Source organism: Protopterus annectens, chromosome 11.part0 (assembly GCF_019279795.1).
Source record: "Protopterus annectens isolate FY-2018-M chromosome 11.part0, PAN1.0, whole genome shotgun sequence".
NCBI classification, from domain to species: Eukaryota; Metazoa; Chordata; order Ceratodontiformes; family Protopteridae; genus Protopterus; species Protopterus annectens.
Window position 1 is genome coordinate 1,531,601,032 of NC_056745.1, and position 18,139 is coordinate 1,531,619,170.

General features: G+C 38.3%; 1 protein-coding gene across 3 annotated transcripts in view; it reads right to left on the bottom strand.

Moving 5' to 3' along the window:
* Positions 1 to 18,139, bottom strand: part of LRRN3 (leucine rich repeat neuronal 3) — a 471,899-nt gene that overhangs the window by 177,231 nt on the left and 276,529 nt on the right. For 2 of the 3 annotated variants that reach the window (XM_044088807.1, XM_044088809.1), the window contains exon 2: positions 6,417 to 6,515. The exons of the other annotated variant lie outside the window; for it this stretch is intronic. The gene's annotated coding sequence lies outside the window, so the exon portion shown is untranslated. The remainder of the gene's footprint in view (positions 1 to 6,416; positions 6,516 to 18,139) is intronic. 3 annotated transcript variants of the gene reach the window in all.

Below are 18,139 nucleotides of genomic sequence, written 5' to 3' on the forward strand. Positions count from 1 at the left end.
CACTTTGAAGTGGATGGCTTCGCCCCACACACCACACACACCACCCAATGTGGGGGGCTGTGCCTCCCACCCCCCCTAACTAAATATACTAACTCTGAGATTGCACTACTGTGGAGAAAAGGTCAGATTTAAAACAATGGCTGACAGATTGATTTTCCTTGGAAAGAAATCGATGATGTGGCCGTTCACTGAAAAGGATTTTCAACACTAATGTGTTAATGAACAGGTACTTGAGATTCTGTACCTTTTCTGTTGTGATATACACCCTTTATTGAATGTATCCTGTTTCTATGTCTGCCTGTCTGCTTCCTAGGTGGTCCAGTATTAGCAATGCAGTGCTTCGTGCAAACCATATAAGCGCAGCCAAACCTGTGGTCATTTGTTTGAGCTATGCATAGAATCACGAAAACAGATGAATAAAATAAAAAAGAAAAGTAGGAAAATAAATTAAAAGTTATGACATACACACTACAAAATGATATCATATCAGATATTTCCACATAGTTCAGGATTTGAACTCTCACACCACTGCAGATTCAGAAAGCAGAATGGATGCCTTAGCCCTCTTTGCAACACAAACAGCTTTGCAGCAACGAACTGAAGTCATTGTTCACAAAAACAAATGCATCAGAATGCACGCTGCTATGAGATCTTCAGCTTTGTGCTTTTAACCCTCTTTATTGTATTTGGACATAGTGCACTTACTGATCACGCAGCCTGTCAGGATTCTGTTTTCAAATATACAGCTTTGTCTTACGTGTCTGTATTTCTTGGTACTTCATCAGTTATCTGAGCAGTACTGTGAGGCATTCAAGTGTGTAAGGCATTCAATATACTTGACCTTAAAATGTGGGTGGAGATATTAACTGAGAGTTATATGATATGCATTTCCACAAGAGAAGGTCAGGTTGGATGGCATAAACTGCCATATACTGTTTATTTGGGGGGGGGCATTGCTGAGTCACTGTTAAGGCACAAGCAAGGCTACACTGCTGTTGGGAGGGGGGAGCTCATGTACTGTTATGCCACAGACAAGCATAGCCTGTACTTTTGTGGGTAACCAAGGCTGTTACTGCTGTGGCACAAACAAGGATGTGATGCTCTTGTTACTCTCCTTGTTCTACTTCCTGCCTGTTTGATCTTGGGAAGGGCTGTGATGTCAGAAACTGCAATGTGTATCAGTACTAATTTCTCTCTTTATGGGTTTTCCAGTACAAAAGTATGGTGCAAAACTAAGGCCATGTAGTGAGCATCAGTATACATCAGAGGGTGGACTGTGTGACTCTTTGACCGCTGAGGCCTAGTACTTACTAATGGACACATATGAGTATAGGAAAAGTCTCTCTGCTGTTACATGTTAAAGTACTTTTTGCACAAATCTACAGCACTATTTATTTAATTACTGTTCTAACCTACTAAATACCCGGGTATACCATAATATCATTCAAGACTATACTTATTGTTCAGGACTTACCTTGCAAATGCAGCAGTGGACACATTTTCAGTTCAAGGCTGACTCTGTCTGATGCAAGGAGGACACCGTCAGTACATGGGGAGGTGCACATTGTGTGAGTTGTTTGATATCAATTTTACTAGTTGTGAGAGTAGGAGAAAAGTATTAGATGCCTAGGTGGTCAGTGAATGCTGTACATGTTGTTTTTTAGCCAAAGCAAGGGCATACAGAGCATGCCTACATCTGCCTGCAGGCACAGCAGCTGGTGGTTCCTCTTCTGAGCCCTCCTCTGACTGTGGCTGTGTTGACCTAGATGGTGGTAGGGGGGGTGTATGTCCCTTCCCTGCTGATCCTGCTGCAGCTGTTTCTACAAGATCAGATTGAGCAGCATAGCACATACTGTGAAGACTTGTGCACGTGTCTGGATTATACTTCAGGGCTGCACCAGATGAATCTAAGCACAGGAACTGTGACTTCAACAGCCCAAACACATGCTCTATGATGCTTCTGGTTTGGGTGTGTGTCTCATTATAGTGTTCTTCTGTGGATGTGTGTACACTTCTGATAGGTGCCATCATCCATGGTTCCAGTGCATAGCCAGCATCCCCCAGTAAATGGCCCCATGGGTTGTCCCCCCAGCAAACATCTGATACAGCTATGCTGTGTGCCAGATATAGATGTCATGATAATTGCAAGAATTGACAGCACACACATTCAAGACTTTGCATTGCACATGAATTGGCAGTTGATAGAGTGGTATCCTTTGTAGTTAATATATATTCTACCCTGCTCACCAAGTGGTGCCTTGATGTGTACATGAATGCAATCTATGGCACCCAGTACTTTAGGGTAGAACCATTGTATATTGCTACCCTTCTTCACAGAACTATGGGGAAAACATATGTGCTCACTGGCATGTATAAGCATAGCATCTATGAACTGTTGGAAGATCCTAGATGTTGATGCCTGTCACACACCCATCACGTCCCCCGTTGGTCTTTGAAAAGTACCTGTAGCTAATATTCTAAGGGCTACACATACCTTAGTTTCCACTGAGATGGGTTCCCCTTGATTGGTTCTAGCTCTGAGTTGAGGGGAGCAGAGCTCACAGAGTTCTTGTAAGGTGTGTCTGTCCAGCCTGTAGTGCTCTACAGTCTCTAGTCATGTAGCATCTGATAAGTTACCCTCGGCCTGAACCATCTTCTCTATCTTGGCCTAGGCCTATTGTCATCAGCACCAGCAGCATTGACTTCAGCCTATAGCACACGCAGATGTAGAATAGCTGCAGCAGCCCCTAGCATTGTGTAATTTAAAATTTCCTTGCCTGCACTACAATGGTATTGAAGTATTTAGGAAAGCAAGAATGGAGGTTACATGGACAATTTATAGCATGCAGAGTAGCTGCACCATGTTTGGTTCATGAAAATTGAGTTAACCTGCTTATACTGTAATTAGCATCTATTACACACACCTGTTGGTTGTTTGTTATTGTGTTACGTGTACCTCTGTGCAGTCCTTGCACCCCTGTGCAGTTTTTTATAAACAAAGCAAGCACGACAAAATTGTAATTACTTTCCTCCGTTCTTGTGATATCACACAAACATTCAGTATGAAAAGGAAAGTTTACCTACCCTGTACTTGATTCCAGGATCTTCTGCCCTCTAGCCCTACATAAATAAGTGGTGCAACAATAATATTTCCAGACAAACACAGCAAAAGCTGCCATTCTTTCATTCCTGTATTGCGCGATAGTGCACTACGCACCATCGCATAAATGAGGACATTTAAAAATGTACAAAACTTATTTAAAATGAACAGAGAAGACACATTTTACAACAAACTTCTGAGTATGACATATGGCCTGTAATTTTTGCATAGCTTATATGCACTTTCACCCTCCATACACCGACCTATACAACTTTGAAAGTGTAATCTGATACACTCCCTTGGTATCATTACTCACTGATGACATCCATTGAAATCAAAAACACCATGGTAGTGCTTACACATTGTGAACATCCCTACAGGGTTACTCTTTTTTTGGAATTCAGCAATACTAATAAGTTTTTACCTAATTTGCATCTTCACCATGCTGACAGACTGGAATCTGCATGGTTAGTAGCCACATCAGCTGTATGGGAGCACAATGTTGTAAACACAAGGGAGTCTATTCCTTTGCCCACATGCCTGCTACAAACTACATATGCCTACAGTAAAATATAACATTATAGCAGCCTGTATTACACACAATTAGATTTTCTTTTGGGGGTGGGGAAGCAAAGGTACCTTTATGTTATGGCCCTTACAAATATATTTTTGATTTTGTGACTGTGATATTCTAGCATCCACATTGTGTAATTAAGTCATAATGTGTTAGGTAGTCATCTATCTCTTTATACTTGACCTTGTCTATCCTGTGCTTGCTATCCACTGTTACATCTTCCTTCTTACTATACTTCTCTCATGTCTCCCTATTGTACACCATTTCGCTCCTCTTTACATACCTTTTATTTCAAGTAAATTCTTAGTAACATCACTACACAACTAACTTCCTTTCTCTACTATTGTCTTTACCTGTACTATGTCCATGTACCTTTCATTTTGCACTGTTTATGACTCTTGTCCTCTTTACACACCCTGTGCTAACCTCTATGCTTTACAGCACGTTACCATTGCTTGTTTATTTTTATTATATTTTTATTATATTTGCTATTTTTTATTACAAATTTTGGCTTTTTATTGTTTGTAATTTGTAATTGTATTTTATCATGTCTTGGAGCTTATCTCCCTGGACCTCTACTGAAAATGGACATATATCCAGTTAGACTAGCCCAGTCAACAAATGTAAAATAAAATAAAAAATAATAAAATAAATGTTGAGGTCATTTCTCTACAAAATTTAAGAGCTTTTACTTGCTGTTGCTTCCATGTTGATTCCTTTGCATGGCTGTATTTGGAAAGTTTTGTAATACATAGTCAACACCAACACAATGTTTACACAGTTACTTTAGAGGTTATTGAATCACTCCACTGCACTGATTTGTTTCATTAGCATAAAATTCAACTACTTATGCTGTAATTTACATGTCATAGAAGTTTCAGTATTTGTGTATGAGTGCGCGTCACTGCATGAAGTTTACTGGATCTAAAACTTGTCGCTCTCTTCTGAGGATTGTGCCATGATGCACACACTGTAAAAATTGTGCAGGTTTTCATGAATATCACCCACTGACTACCTTACATAGTAACTGGCCATTGACTGACTAACTATGGATTTCTCTATGTAGTTTGATGAAGATAGGGCATTCTAACAATTAGCATGGCATCTCCCTTCATTAATCTTCTTTATATATTTTAGCCTATTAATTGCATTTAAAGTACTTATCCACAAACTGTTCTAAAGTCCTAAAGAAAGGAAAGAGCAAAAGTGTTTTTTATTTCTTGTTTAATGATTGTTTTAAATAAAATGGAAGAGTTCAGGAAATCAAGTTATCTGGAAACCTTCAGTTCTGTACTTGGCTGTTAAAGCCAAGATAGCTTGTCACCCATATATAAGTTGTGAAGAAAATACATGCACCAGTGATTTTATATTGAATATTTTCATTGCAATACAATAGCACAGCAAAAAAAAATCATCCTGTATTTTTATTGCTTTATCCTAATCATCTGCTGCAGCTGATTATGTTCTTTCTTACAAGCTTATCACATTTCAGGTTTGTATCTTTAGTGTTATAAGATGCATTCATTGCCTTACTTTAATCTTCTTTGTAAAAGAACCAGAGTAGAAGCCATTGTTAAGAATAGTGCAGCTGAGTTCAATACCATGCAGATGCCAATAACATAACATACGAAAAGCCAGTGTAAAGTCATTAGCTTTACTAAAGGTCACAGTGAAATGCACAAATTACTGTGCAGCTCACAGCAGTTAAAGAGGATTCTGTAGCTTAGCTAGTAATGCCACTACTAATATAAAATGATGCACCTTCTTAGAAAATGAAATGACAAGCGCATTTACGTTTCAGATTGAATATCCTAGTGTTTATTGCCATATATGCTGTGTTGAAGAAATATTTCTTAGGTCATACAGTACTATTCCCAGAAAGTCATTTTTTCATCAGTAAAATAATTTATAAAGTAATTAGATGATAAAAAGGTTGATGATTGTTCATTTAACACTTAATCTGCCTGCACATCAAGTTTTGGTTAGTATAAAGATGTATGTCAAATTAAAGTCTGGTTAAAATTGGAAAATGTTTTTCACAACCATAGATATTAGATCAAAAAGGGAAAGTTAGGGAAATAATTCTCAATATACTTCTGAATATATTGTTTAAGTGAAATTAGCATAATATTGAAAATTATGGCACATGTTTTTACAGTGTTAAACAAAACAGATGAATGGGACACCATGCAGTGAAGATGATTGTGGCTGATAATATAATCATAGAAGGAGTTCATTACTGCAGACTTCTTCAGCTTTACTCAGGTGAAACTGATGATAATATCTACATTTGTGTATAATAACTTATTTTCTTTATTTTATTCTGATTATTCAAGGATTTCACAGGAAATGCTTCTTGGTATTAACAAGTACGATGTAAACACCTGAGTGTATTGGCATTGTCCAATAAATGTATATATTGAGTCATTTGGGGGATTTTTTTAATATAATCAGAATTATTCAAATAGATTTACTACTTTGTAAAATAGTAACAGAATAATGATATGCTTGATACAAATATACAGTATTTTATTGTCATAAGGTCAGTTAATGCTTCTTCTTTCACTGTCATAATGTGTCAGTTAATTCTAAGATCTAACTTCTCTGTAACTTTCATAAATAATATTTTGGTAATACAAAATCAGTCATGTGTAGCAATAGATTACAGATGCCAGCTGATATATACTTAGCAGGATACATAAAATACACATTTTAGATGTTTTATTTTCAAAGTTACTTTACCTTTACTGATTGGGTCCTGTTTGGGTAGAAGTTTGACACTTTTCTGTAACTTCACAGTGAATCATATCTCATAAGAAGCAAACAGACCCACACAATAATCTGAAACAGGAAAAAATGACTATTATTAAGGCATTGTAGGTAGTTTTGAATGAATGCCTCATATTATCATGCTTTTGTTTACAGATGCAATTTCATATTTGTTTTCCACTGCAGAAATTAAGTATTACACTTTTGCTGTTATTTGAATTTTATATGACAAAATTGGTAATATTGGGTAATATTGAAAATGTATGGTAATATAGTAAATTATGTTTTAAAATCAGCACTAAATGTGACATTGTACATTAATACTAAACAATTATTCCTAAAGCCACTTGAGTGCTTATTTTGCAGATAGTCATCCTAGAACTGGGCCAAAATGTAATACTTGGTGGCTTTAGTTTCTTGGTGGGGGGCAGACCTGTGCTATTTGGCTGCTCTTCTTGCAGTCATAGATAACATAGCCATAGTAAATCATATTCAGTGAGTGTGCAAGGCAAATAAACACCATGAGTGTGTAAAACAAGCAGAATGTAAGCACTGATAGTGATATCAGAGCACATATCTATGTCTGGAGATGTTTTTTGCATACCAGAATCCTTCTTGTTTATATCAGAAAACATATAAAGTGCAGCTTCACGTTTATGTCCATTCTAAAGCTAATCTTTCAGAAACTTATGGGAGCATGAGCTTCTGTAATGACATGTGGATAGGAAATTAAATGCTTATATCTTCAGAACATAAGAAGAAAATAATACTAATTTAAGCTTGAGTTTGCATTACAATGACAAAAATAAATCATGCAGTAATATTGTTCAAGTAGCAAATAATTAAAAACTGAAAGATAATCAAATTAAGTAGGCATGGAGATTAATCTTCCAAATATAGATATAATAATGAAGCAGATGGCAACCATCTAGGGAAGGGATATGTCATGCTAAATGCTAGAATGCCAGCTTTAAATAAGATGTGTTGTTTTGTTCCTGGTGAGAGAAGAAACAGAGGGACTTGGATTCTTGGTCAAATCTGATTGGGTCATATGCGGAGTTGCTTTGATTGTAGTTGCCATTTTGGTGAGAACCTCTTCAGTTATGAATCTGGATGTCTCATCAGTTTAGCTTCCTGTTGTGCTGTGCTGCACACATTAACCCAAGCATCTACTAGAATAAGGTCAAAAAGCCTACAAACCTCTGCTGTTTCTGGGATGAGACTGCTGACTGCCACAGTGCCTTTGATCCATTTCTCTGTAACTAGCTTGGAATTAGTGCTTCTGTTTTACTTCTGGTGAGAGAAGGAGCAAGTGGACATTGATTCCTAGCTGCATGTAGATAATAGTGAGCCAAGAACTAGTACTTGACAAATCATGGCAAATAGGCAAATCAAAACAATTAACCATCCTTGTAATCTTACTGTGATCTTATCACTGTAAATGCCTCATTCTTCAGAGTCTTAAAGTAGTGTCCCTCCCACTGCTGACTACTATGACCAGCCATCCCTAGACCTCCCTGCATGCCAACATGTCTCATCGATCTGCTCTCAAGCCCGAGCAGGATTATGAAGCCACTTGTACCTTGTCAATACCCACCATCATGATGTATGTCCCAGTTCTAGAAGGGTAAAGCAAATAAGGCCTGACATTAACTGGAAAATGCCCGTGAAATAATAGAGGGTTGTCCTGCAGGATGAAAAGTTTAACATTTAAGGTCAGCTTATTCCAGAGATGGAGTAAATGCTGGGTAATGAGTCATTCCCTCCATTGTGTTTTGCTTATATGTAGGTGGAAATTCAAATCCACAGATATAGCTTTAGTGGCATGTTTTATTTTGTTGATGTAAGAAATCAAGGACAGTTTGCTCCTTAATGGGACAGAATGCAAGATCCAGCTCTCTGTGTAAGATTCTATAACTGACTGAGTGTAGAGACTGGGCCTCAAGGCTATATTAGCAGCTTGGGATTTTCAGATGTTTTATTTATTTTATTTATTTTACATTTGTTAACCGGGAAATTCCAACTAGACCAGGTCCATTTACAGCGGTGGCCCGGGGAGAAAAACTCCAAAACATTGTTACAAAAATAAAAAAAAAAAAAAACAAGAGAAGCAAATTTATACAGTGTTATACGAAGGTAATTTAAATAATACAACATGGAGTTAGACATTTTGCCAGACAAACACTGAAAATATATAAAATAAATTGGAAAAAGACTTTTTCCAGAAGAAACAGTCATGAATTCCATTTAATGTGCAAGTGTATAATGATTGTGACAAAAAGAGAAGCAATCGCCTGCTATGAGAAGTAGCAACTAATATTGGCTGGGTTTAATACTGTAGAGGGTTAAAGTAGGTAGCTTGGAAGTTAGAAAAAGAAGGGGGAGATGGGAGAGTAAAGGTTAAGTGATACAAGGACATAACCAAGTGTTTATTAGATGTGATTTGAGGAAGTTTCCGAATTGTGAGGTGGTAGAGGCAGTGGTCAGAGAATGGAGGAGGGAATTCCAGTTTTTAGCAATGGTGTGGGAAAAGAGCACTTTGCCTGCAGTATTGTTTGCCCTGGAGATGCAGAGGAGAGATTTGTTACTAGATCGGAGATGCTGATTTGCAGTGTAATGGGTAAGAAGATTAGATATAGATTTTTTTTTAGGGTACTTAAGGATGTTATACGCAGTAACTAGCTGGTGGTAGTTAAGCAGTTGTTGTTACTCTAGACATTTTAGTTCTTTTACTGCAACACAGTAATATGTTCTGTAACTGGAGTTTGTAGCAAACTTGGCTATCTTATTGTAACAGGATTCTAGCTTGTTTAGGTCAGTTTTTCTAATATGGGTGAAAATAGGTGCTGCGTACAGTAGTGTGGACAGAAGGTGACTCTGGGCAAGGGTGACTCTTGCTTGGTGTGAGAGAAGGTTTTTGTGCCTATATAGTGCAACCATTTTTTTGTGAACCAATTTGATGGTTTGTCAGATGTGGATATCAAAGTGAAGATTGTTGTCAATTTCAATCCCAACAAGTTTGGTATGGTCAGAAGGGGGGATGGTAGTGCCGTTTTTAGAGGTGATGGAAAAGGAGAGGAGAGCTGTTAATTTGTTAGGGGAAAATAGTAGTAGTGTTGTCTTATTGGGGTTTAGGATTAGTTAGATACCTAAGATCCATTTTTCTACAGAGTTAAAGGTTTCCTGGGTAAGTTGCTGTAAAATGGTGGGAGATGAGGCAGTACAGATCAGGGTTGAATCATCTGCGTATTGAATCAGTGTGCCATGCTGGGTAGAGCTATTCAGGTTGTTTGTAAAAATAGAAAAGAACAGTGGGCCCAGTTTAGAGCCTTGTGGGACTCCTATGGTAGTTGGAAGTAGGGGGGATAGTGCTTCTTGCCATTGGACAGATTGTTGCCTGTCAGATAGGTAGTTTCTGAACCAGGCTATGGTAGATGGGGTGAAAGATAGTGAGGCTAAAGAATCTAGCAGAATGGAGTGAGAGACCATGTCAAATGCCTTTGAGAGGTCCAAGAAAATGGCTGATATATATTTGTTGTCGTTCCTGTGAATTTTAAGTAGATTAGAGAATGAAAGAAGAGCAGTGGTTGTGCTGTGATGAGGGCGGAAGCCATGTTGTGTGGTAGAGAGGAGCTGATGTGTGTTCAGGAATTTCATGACTTGCAAATGGATGCATTTCTCTAGAATTTTAGATAGGGGGCATAAGATGGCAATGGGTTGGTAGTTTGAGAAGTCATAGGAGTTACCCCTTTTATGAAGAGGAATAATATAAGATACTTTCCAGAGTTTGGGAATATAGGATTCCTGCATGGAGCGGTTGATTATGATGGAGATGGGGTAAGATAGAGAGTCAGAAGCCATTTTTATGAAGGTAGCAGGTAGGCTATTGGCTGCAAGGGTGGTGGGTTTAAGTTTTAGAAGGAGTTTCTTAATTGTAGAGGTGAGGACAGGTGATAGAGTAAAGGCGGAAGTCTTCTCTGGTTGATTGGTTTGGGTATGTGATGGATTATGATTGGTTAGCTGGCTGGATAGAGCCAGGATAGATTTTGTGAAATGGTGGTTAAATTGAGTGGCTATATCTAAATTACTGTCTGTAGAGGTTTGGAGCTGGAGTAGTGGTTTTGCCTGGTTTTAGTAAGGAGCTAATAGACTGCCAGAATCTTTTTGTTTAGGAAATGTGGAAGCCTTTCTAGCTGCACAGTGTGTCTTGAAATCTACCTACAAATAGCGGCATTCTACTTTATAACTAGTCTAATTAGAGCAAAGTGAGACAATAACTTCTTTTGACCTGGATGAGTCACCTTTAATATCAGTTGTACTAAGGAGAACAATTTTCTAAGTTAAATGGTGGTGAAAAAACAGGGAGTCATCAACCCTTGTGCTAAGATCTCTGAATGATATATCAGTCTGGTGAGGGGTATGAGCTATGGTTTTTGTTGAAGATAAGAGTTTTTGACAATTACAGCAATACTGTACTTTTTTGCATTTAATTTATAATTTCTTTTCAGTTCATCATTGATTAGTGAGGCTAAGTTCCTTGTATATTGACACTGCATCAAATGGTGATTGGACAATAACCATCAAATTGCAATCATAAATAAACGTTAGTGTTAGATTTGGATTTACTGCTTGTAGGTCTGAAAAGTATATGCCAAATAGGAGGGATGCTAACAGTGATCTCCGAGGTACACTGATAGTTTTTTTTTTTCCTGACTTCTGAGGAAGCACATACTACTTTTACTATGTGGATTATATCTTTCAGGAAGTTTGCTATGCAACTTACCTTGTAGAGGTCAACATTTATGTCAGTTAGTTTAAGTATAATGCAAGAATGGTGGATGGTGCCATATGCCTTTACCAAATCTAAATAGGCAGTGTAGGCTAAGTAACCACTATCCTCAGCCTCTGTGACCCCCGGAAAGAAGTTTACTAAACTGAATAGAGATGATCTCCCTTACACAATATCAAAGTTCTAAGGGTCAAAGTAAATTATGTTTTTAATATAACAGTGTATTATGTCCAATATAATGCACTCTATAGCCTTGTAGATAACCTTAGGACACATAACGCAATCAGACCATCCATCTGCGATTGCATAAGGTGTTCTAAGACAATGCAGAAACTACCTTATGCTTACTAACTATTCATTATTTCTATCAATTGATAGTACTATCTGGAAAAAGTTTAATTTTTAAGAAACATGGAGGCAAATCTTTCACATCAGCCTGCTGTCATTAAGCTTCATACCGCCACAACACCATATCAGTCATAACAAACCACTAATTCCATTAGTTATAGTAAGGCTGGAAAAAAAAAACTTGCTAAATCCTCCTAAAGCACATAATACAAGATCCCAGGGTCCAGTACACAAGACATCACCTAATGTTTATTTACACACACACACACACACACACACACACACACACACACACACACACACACACACATAAAACCCACTCATCTCACTGAATAGTCAGAAGGAAAGCAAGACTAAATGGGTCCATGTTCATGCATTGAATATGGAATACAGCGGACAGTTTATAAATGAACATAAAAGAGCGAAACGTTAATGTACCAAAAACACAACCTAGTAAAATAATTCACCAAATGACCATATCTGGCCAACAACCAAAAAGTACCTTGATGCATAAGATAAGTGAAGGAAGTCTTTTTTTAATTTTTAAATTTGCCCTTTTCGCCGCTGTAGTGTGATCTTGGAATTGGTATATATAGTTGGGGGTGTGGTTGATTACATTGGCAATGATGACCAACTATGGCCAATCGATGAATTATTTTATGGTGTTAAGAGTTTTCAGTACTTTAACATTTCACTCTTTTACATTTGATTATAAGCTGTTCACCATATTTTGTATTCGATGTGTGAAAATAGACCAGATCTAAACCAATAAGGTCCAATAAGTATGCTTCAGCACAGTCATAGTTGTCATAGGTGACTCCATAGTTAGGCATGCAGACTCCACACCACTGAACTGCACGACAGGATGAATGTAAGCTGCATGTGTAGTACTGATAGCCATTACATCACAAAGACCATATGGGTGATGAAATCAGACAAATATGACAACAATTTAGAGGTGATCCATGCAGGAGTGAACGACTTGATGAGTTCCACCTTGAGGGACAGGCACAGAGACAAGATAGAGCTTAGTATCCATGAGTTATATGCGGGAAAGACAATGCTCTTGTGTACGTTCTTGTTCTCACCAAGAATGGTGCCTAGATACTAAGACATGGAAATTGGCTGTAACAGCTGGATAAGTAGTTGTCTCATTCCAAAGTGATCCAGAATGAGTCAGTTTCAATGACAACTAAGTAACAAATGAACTAAGATTTTCTTTCTTCTCTAGAGATGGCTTATGCCTCTCATACCAAGGCATCAACATTCTGACAACTGGCTTTGCTGCCCAGTAAAATCTTTTAAAGTAGTGCCTCCTAATGGATATTGCCACATCGTAAACTCAAATTCAAATTTGGACAAAAACACAGTGACATTTCTTAATTAATGTTAGAAGTCAAAACAGAAAAATGCCAGAACTTGAGGCCCATCTGCAAGTTGAACGCATTCCTATCTGTATAGTTACTGAGGCATGATTTCAATGCCAAGACAGCACTCCCTGTTTACCAAGGTTTAGCAACCATCATGCCTTATGTCTCCTGGGTAACTGTAGTGGAGTATCTGTATTTGTCAAAAACACCATCTCCTCACATTATATTACCTATGATCTTAAGTTGGAGCTCCTGGAGATCCAGGTCTCCTTTAGCAATCCCAACTGTTACTTTTCACTGATAACTGTAGATCCCCATCAATTTCCCTCAAAGATCATACAAATTACCTTAAACCCATTTATAGGTTACATATCAAACCAAATACCTTTTTTCTAGAGTACTTTGATTACTCAAGCATTGATTGTCACACTTATACCTCTAAAATGGATTTGGTCAGTGTTACCTAGACATTGTCAATACCAATGCACAGGAACAAATTGCAAAAACCCTCACTAGAGACTCCCATATCATTGACATGGTCCTTTCCAACCTATTCCATGACTGTATCCCACTATGTCTTTCCTCTTCTCTGGTTAAATCTGACCTCAAATCAGTCAACTTCTCTGGCAGGCCTCATTTAGCTCAAACTATGCTCATATTGACATACACACACTAATATCACCCCCTCCTGTCACTGCTTTTATTGGAGTGAATGGGTGGCCACCATCTTTTTACACTATTAACTTTTTCTTCCATCCATGGAAGTTTATACAGTGTATCATTTCCATGGGAGATCACATGACTCATTAATATTATTTGCACCCCAAGATTGCTTCATTGCCAAGTGGCTCAGCCAGTAGGATCACTTCCATGCTATGATTTCTGCTAGTGGGAATCCTCAGTGTTAAAGGTATTTTGTGAATCAGACAGGTTACCACAAGGAGGAAGCCACTTGTGTTAAGGCTTCCCAAATGTTTTAATCCTTTCTGATTCCCACACATTGCTTTTATGGAAGGTACTTGTTTTCAGAAGTAGTTTAAAGATTTTTTTTTTGAATTACAGTGCCTTTGTGCTTTCAGATGGTCAGAGCCAGTGATGAAAACAGAAGTGCTACAAAGATGATATTGGATTCATTTTAGGCAAATGCATTTATAATACTTTGAGAAAACATTATGCTGCAGATTCAATAAACCCTATATGGTGCTGTTCTGTATTCAGTAAGTGGCTCTGTATGGTGTGTAAAGCCACGCAAACATGGTAAGCACCATGGTATGCTAACATACCTCTCAACTTCTTAGTGCAAGAAATCTGGGCAAAGCCATAAAAATGGGGGGACAAAGGTCTAAAATAAGTTCATTTTTTTAAATATTGCTCTGAAAAACTTAGAAAGTTGATGGAATAAAAGGTTTTTCATTAGCAAGAATTTTCTGATGGATATGAAATCGGAAACTCAAATGACTGTAATTATTTTCTGAATTTTCTCATCAATAATTAGCCAGTGATTTGCCAGAAAACCAAAATATTATGAAGAACAGACAAAAAATATAAGGCAAAAATCTGGACATTCTGTGAAAATCTGGATAGTTGAGAGGTATGCATGCTAATGACAGTATAAGCAGCTAAATTGCATGCTTATCAACCAATCCATTATGGAGGAGCTTTTCAACAAACTATAAAGCAACTGTGAAGACCAAGTGCTGATTTTCGCTGTGAATTTCAATACATATTAGAATACAGCCCCAGAAACTTATGTGGAACGGATGTTAGGGGCTGCTATTGCTCTATTTCATGTTCACGTGCAGCAGGCTCAAGTCTATGCTGCTGCTGCTGTTGCTAATGGACCTCGGCCAAGAAGGAGAAGGGTGTTTATACCCCATTTAACATTTCACAATCTGCATGAGGTGGAAATTATAGAGAGGTACAGGGTGGACAAAGGCACACTACAAGAACTCTGCAACCTCTGTCGTCCTCAACTAACAGCAAGGGCAAACTGAGGGAAAAATACAAGTGGAGGCTAAGATATGTGTATCACTTAGAATTTTAGCTACATGAACCTTCCAGAGACCAAAGGGGGACATGCTGCGAGTGTCACAGGCATCAGCATTCAGGATCTACCGTCAAATACTAAATGCTATGCTACAACATGCAAGTAAGTACATATATTTACCCTGTAGCCCTCTACTCTGAAGTCCTAGGTGCCATAGAAGGTACACATGTTAAAATCAAGGCACCACCCGGGGAACAGGGAAGGGTGTACATAAATAGAAATGGCTACCACTCCACTAACTTACAGGTCATGTGTGATGCTAAGGGTATCATCGTGAATGTGTGTGCTGGCAACCCAGGCAGTTACCATGACTCTCATATCTAGCAGACCTGTCAACATGTTTATTGGAAGAGTATCCCACAGTGTCATTTACTGGGGGATGAAAGTTATGCACTGGAACTATGGCTGATGGCACCCATCAGAAATGCACACACATCAGCTGAAGAACATTATAATAAGGCACAGGCTCAAACAAGCTATATCATAGAGTGTGTGTTTGGGCTGCTGAAGTTGCAGTTCCAGTGTCTAGATGCATCTGGGGGAACCCTGCAGAACAATCCCTGTACATGCACTGAAATTTTCAACATCTGTGCCATGTTTCACCACATTATCCTCAGAAAGCAGCTTCAGTAGGAACAACAAGGGGAAAGGGCACACATCCCACCACCACTGGCAAGGTCACCACAGCCACACACAGGTGAGGAGTGAGAGGAGGAGCCAGCAGCCACTGTGGGTGTAGGCAGATGTAGACATGCACAATATGATCTCACACTGGCCAAGAGGCAATGGATAGTACATGCACTCACCAACTAAGGGATTAATACCTTCATCCTACACACATACATACAGTGACATTGATGCCAAACAATGCTGACAAACTTTACTTATCCATGTAATGACTGTGTACTGCTAACATTAGACCAATTCAGCCCTGTACTAAAACACTTGCCACTGCTGAATTTCCAAGATAACTGTTGAGCAAAGAATAGAAAAATAATCTGGATACTCAGATGTGATCTCTGCCTGACATACAAGGCTTTGTGAAACCCTGAATTGGTAGAAATGCTCCACCTAAGGAAAACCCAATCCACTAGAGCTACACGCTCAAGGGACATAAACCTGACATCATTAATAAACAGGATGTGTTGGAGGGACAGATTCATGTCCCAGAGACTCCCCTTCATCTGAAACAGGGTCCCCATATATGTGAGGCAGAGCTCCTCATTGGCACTCTTCAAGAGAAATCTTGATGAGTGGATGGGAAACAAGAAATTCACCCCGGGAATTCCTTCTGTGGCCCTGCTCAACAGGGGTGCAGGTAACTAGACCACCTGGGAGGGAGTGCTATAGCACACAGTTTATGGCTAGGCTTAATTATGCCCTAGGGCCAATAGCCTAGTACCTACCTATAAACCTATGAACCTAAATGTCTAAGAATACAAATGAATGGCATATGCTTGCATGCTGTTACTTGGTACTATATGTAAATATAATGTGGGTGATTTACACACTGATAAAATTGAAGAGTGTAAAGAGAAACAGTTTTAACAGCAACACTTGTGATTAAAGTTAATAAGGCTGTGTATCTAAGAAAGTACAATGCCTTGACAAAAATGCCTATGCCACCAGTAAACTTCTAAGATATACATACAGATAAAAGTTGCATTTGCTAATATATATAAATACACAAACACACACACGCACACACGTGAACATGTGCACAATCACACACACACACACACACACACACACACACACACACACACACACACACACACACACACACACACACACACACACACACACACACACACACACACACACACACACACACACACACACACACACACACACACACACTTATATAATATTTTTCCTAGTTACAGGTGGGCAAATCTATTCATAACTGAAAATTCAATCATACCTTATCATTATTAGTAGTCTTCTGAGCAGGTAAATCCAAAGTAATAGCAATGTTCTTCTGTGTTATCCGCATACACAACTCTCCTCACATTCAGGTTCTTTAGCTACACTGTTCCCTTTTTATATTGCAAATTCAGGCATGAGAGCATGGTAAAGATGCAAAAGAGGTGTGAACTCATTAGAATTCCTGAATCACAAATTCTTGGCTCTGTGTAGCAAAAGTAAACAAAGTGCAAACACTCCCTCATTGTTTTTTGCTAATGGATTACAACGTTTACTGATTTCTAATAGGGAAAAGGAAAACACAACAGCAATTTAAACTCCTTTACCTCCGGTGAGTATGCCAGCCAGGTTGCCCTTACAAAGTGTAGAAGTAATTGTATTAAGGTTTTAAATGTGAGTAAGCAGCACACATTTCACATTTTCTGTTCAGTAATATCCAACCTCCCCTACATTTGTTGAAAACTGAATATTAGTGCCATTTAATATTCTCACTCATTTTTAAGGACAATGATACAACATATCTTACATAGTACATATCTGAGATTACTGCTCAGATAAGAGAAGAATAAACACCATACAAAGATAATACAGAACTGCATTTCTGCAAACAGTAGTCATAAATGATTGTGTAATCACTCATCACACTACATCTGAAATTAACTCATGTACAAACAACTCAAAAGTGTACAAGCTCCATATGTCTTGTTAATTATGTGGATTTGGGTCTTGATTGTATGCGCAATGATTTTCCTTCCTGCTGCAAAACTGATTCTGGGACAAAGAGGAATACAACACCATTACTGTGTTTTGCAGGCTCATTGGTGTGAGAGTTCAAATCCAAACTTGTGTAAAAATCTTTCATGTGTGTGCTAGTATTTATTTTGTAATGTTGTTTATTTCATATTTTTTGTTTATTTTTTAATACCAGTTTTTGTGTGATTAGTGGCTTAGTGCAAACATGGGAAACAGATAAAAACAATGAATGTTATGTAATGCACTTCTTTGACAATCACTGCATAACTACATCTGTGAATTGTGTGTGTGTGTGTGTGTGTGTGTGTGTGTGTGTGTGTGTGTGTGTGTGTGTGTGTGTGTGTGCGCATGTGTGTGTGGGTGTGTGTGCATATGTGTGTCTGTGTGTGCGGGTGTGTGTGTGTGTGTGTGTGTGTGTTTGTGTGTGTGTGTGTGTGTGTGTGTGTGTGTGTGTGTGTGTAGC